General features: G+C 38.9%; 1 pseudogene; it reads right to left on the bottom strand.

The window, feature by feature from the left end:
* Positions 1-2987: 2987 nt before the first annotated feature.
* LOC149239088 (S-adenosylmethionine synthase 2 pseudogene) lies at positions 2988-3782 on the bottom strand (annotated as a pseudogene).
* Positions 3783-4276: the final 494 nt, after the last annotated feature.

The raw sequence follows: 4276 nt of genomic DNA, 5'->3' as shown, positions 1-4276 counted from the left end.
AAGGGACATTGATGTATTCCCATGATCGCCAACGAGAGAACTTGCCATTAGGGCATGCAAGCCTCTAGGTACTCAAAAGGAACTCTAGTCTATTTCCCAGATAAGGTGCTGATGTCGATGGGGCAAGACTTTTTGAAAGGTGGGCCTTAAGGAACCCCACATCAGTCAACACGAGTTTGTACAAAAAGATTTGGTAGGACTATAAATGGAAAGAACTCACGGACAAGCAGTGTGGATCAGCATGGCTAGGAAATCAAGGCAATGTAATCATGGAAAGGGAATGAGTTTTATTCATAAGGTAAACTAGAAGGAAAAAATAAACTAAAAAGGATAAAGGGATGTATGCGATTCAGAAAAGTAGGCGTGCATGAAGTCGTGAAATATAAGGAAATGGAAGATGGGTTGCAACACAAGGATGGTGAGTAGTCATGACGCAAAAGGATTTTTGTGTAGTGGAAAATGTCATGATATGTGCAATGATGAATTAGTTCCTTCAAGGGTCCAATGATGCATGTTTCATTGTGATTTCGAAAAATCACTTTTTCATTAGATTGTCTTCAACGCTTAGCACCATTCCTGCATAAAAATTGTCACCTTTGTGTGCCATCTCCATCGGTCATCCCTGTATGAAGTGACTCAAAACAAATTATCACATTTTCAAGAATTTATGAAATGTCCATTTGTAAATTATTTTTCAAAGTTACACTAATTGTGGATGAAAAGGGTGTCGTATCGTAATGTTGAACTTTCTGCATAAGCTTCTCGTTGACCTGCACAACACCAATCTCATTTATCTTGTTAGTATATGCATCCTAACTTTTGCCCATAAAACCACAAAAAATCCAACATACTTTTATTTCCCCCCAACTAGAAATATTGCATGTCCCCATGCAATGTACTCATTGATTGTGCAATACTTTTTCAAAATATTTTTAGTGGTATGCAGGAAAATTGATTTAAAACATTTGAAAAGGTTGTTGTATTTCTGAGTGAACAAGTAGTTAGTTTATGAATGAATGAGGGCAATTGATTTTGATTTTTTTTTTTGGAATGAAATAAAAAACCTATATTTTGAAGAGAATGAAAGAGTTTTAAGACAATGGAAAATTATTTGAAAATGAAAGTGTTACAGTATATAATGATTAGACCATTGGGAATCTTAACATCTAACGGCCTGCTGCAATATTTGCTAATGAACAATACAACAAAACTAAGGAATATCCCAAAACTAATTTTTGGATGTTTCACACAAATTAACATATCCCTCTGTTAATCCAGATCGAAATGGTGCCTGCCGAGCATGTCCAAAATAATTTGTAACCATTCCCATAACAACAAACGCCAGAGCCACCATAATTTGCTTTAGATAATTTTCGATATTTCTCATATTTGCTAGTGATTGTGCATAGAAAATTTTTGCCAACCACGATCCAAGTTTGTACCGAAGCATCACCCCTGCAACTCCGCACATGATGGCGAGGAAAAATTTGGGTGTGGACAGTTGAGGGGCAACATTTTGACAAGAATCAACCATTGGAGACACCCATCCAAGACTTGGACGCCATATCAGAGAGATCAGCTCAGAGGTCGAGCAGTGATGGTAGCACCATTCGGAGGCATCAACAATTTGAATCTCAATCTCAAGATTTTGTGGTACAAGAGAAGTCTTATGCTAAGCGCTCTCATCAGAGTGTAAATTGGTCCCGTTGCATTGGATGGTGCTGCAACAATAGTGGTCAGTGTTCTCATAGGGCAAAGCCAGGTTCTTCCTATTGCAAAAAGCATCTTCCAAGTTCAGTTGGGCATGGTGGAAAGATTAGCGATAGACACATCTCATCAGAAATTTTGAACAAGCTTTTGAGAAATACACGTTCAGGAAAAGGCAGGATCCATTTGTGTCAGGCTACATATCTATTACGTGAATTCATGAATGTTTGTCTTTATCAATCAAATTCAAAAGCCAGAATCCTGGATTGGATAATTGAAGAGGTGTCAAAAGATCCAAAAGCTGCAAAAGCATTGTTTGCAATTGTTTGGAAAGGAAAAACTCGGGAAACATCTGGGCATTGAAGAAGGACAAAATAGTTTCACAGCAATAGTTCCATGGGTTCCTGAGATAAAGGCAGAATTTCCTGTTGATGCATCAATAGATGATGGAAGACTGAAAGCAAGTAGAGAGAATGGGACACTTGATCATGGGATAGTTGGCAATTGTGCTGCTCATGTTGGTTAGATGCTGAGATGTAAGCTTTGTGGAGAGGAATTTTCTGATTCCCAGGCTCTTGGATGCCATTATCAAGCTGAACATATGGGTACCAGCTCAAACAAAACCTCGATTTCTTGGGGGGAAATTGGTTCTACGCCGACCAAAGGCCAAAAAATAAGAAATTAGAAACAACAGGTCAAACCCAGAGGCCGCTTTCACCATATCAAAGGAAAATCATTTCTAGTAACGCGATTCGAAAATGATGAAGGAAAAAAAAACAGTGAATAGAGAGATTCTTAATCAACAGTACTGCCTTCATTCTTAACGCAAACATTTAGCACTTGAATCAGGAAAACCAGGCGATAAGAGTCAACGAGGTAATGTAGGCAAAGGGTTTCACATACCTGTAGACAAATGAACCCATGACGCGATCAAGGCTTGCATCTCGTCACACCTGACCAGTCCCTCTTTCTGGTTAACACAAAGAAAAATGGAGATTAGCATCCGAAACATATTCTACAGCTCAATTAGAAGAAAATAAACCCAAGACCTCAAGGTAGTAAAAGAAGCCGTGTTAATCAGAAGCGATGACCATTTCATGCAGAGTATCTGCCACAACAACTTTTACAGGATCATCATTCTTTTCGAGGATGGTCTCAGATCTCCTGAACTGTGGTAATGCAAACCTTCTCGGCAATAATGGGCGAGATCTGATCTACCGTTCAATGCTGCAGTGGAAACTTGTTCGATATCATGGTGAGATCGCGCCTTCATTGGATGGCTACCCTCCATAAGTATCAATAATAATATTTCGGCTGGTGAGGCCTGCATCTCCATGAGGCCCTCCGATCACGAATCGACCAGACGGGTTCAAGTGGAATATGGTATTCTCGTCCAGGTACTTCTCCGGAATCACCGGCTTTATCACATGTTCCTTCAAATCTACAGCAATCTGGTCATTGGGAACTGTCTCATCGTGCTGAGTGGAGATGGTGCCATTCTTTCTGACCTCGGTGAGCTTCGCTCCTAGCTTGGTAGCCAGCACATGAGTCAGGGGCATTAGCTCAGGGGTCTCATGAACTCCTTGGGCAATGTCAGGGCTCTGCTGTTCAATAGTAACCAACACGTTGCAGTGATCAACATCAAGACCCACATCGTCAAAAATGAAACCACTCTCCCTGCAGGTCTTGCGAACAATCTTCTCATAGTTGACATCGGCCTTGGTGGTGATTTCACCAAAAACCATGACCATGTTCGTTTTAGTGCAAGTCTTGCATGCTCACCTTACGGACGGGGTTCTAGGTGAGGCATGCATCCAACACTGCATCAAAAATCTGGTCACATAGATTGTCTGGGTGTCCCTCATTTACGGACTCCGATGTGAACAAGAAGGTCTCCTTCTGGGCTGAAGTGAGCAGAGCAAACAACACAACAAATCAGAGAATGCAAATTTTAAAGTGACAAATTTTTACCCTAGGTCATTGTCGACAGAAGCACCCTCCAGCAATGCAAACTTTCCTTCAAGGACATCAGTGCTGAGGTGATTGAGTGCATCTGCCTCAGACTCCAGCGCCATTACTTTTATATGAATTGCTTTATTTATGAGTGCGCTGGTTGACTTCTTCTTCTTCTTCTATATTTTATTTGTTTATAATTAATTAATTAATTAATTAATTTTTTTTTTATATGATTAAAAAAAATGAAATTAATCCTATTTTTAAAATCAGAAATGGTAATCCTATCTGTAAAAACAAACATGGTCAGTGTTTTTTTTTTTCTTTTAATTAATGAAAAACTAAAATTTAGAATTTTTTTTTTTACAAATGGACACAATGATTGGCAGAGTGAAAGATGTTTTTGATCAAGCATATTGCAAAACATTTATTTATTCTTGAAATTAGTCTAAATCATCCCTATTTTCTGATCCTCGAGTTCGTACAAAGATGCAGGAGGAGAGCATACTTATTCTAGGTAAAAACAAAACTGAAAATGAAAGCAATAACTAAAACTGAAAGCCTACCTACTCTATACTAATTAGAATTTACAATTTAGTTACGTGTAGTTAAACTT

Source organism: Pinus tabuliformis, chromosome 8 (genome assembly GCF_031772625.1).
Source record: "Pinus tabuliformis cultivar Carrire ecotype Pingquan chromosome 8, CPIR1, whole genome shotgun sequence".
Taxonomy (NCBI): domain Eukaryota; kingdom Viridiplantae; phylum Streptophyta; class Pinopsida; order Pinales; family Pinaceae; genus Pinus; species Pinus tabuliformis.
Note: the sequence above shows the minus strand (reverse complement) of the source record. Positions and strands in the feature narration are given on the sequence as shown.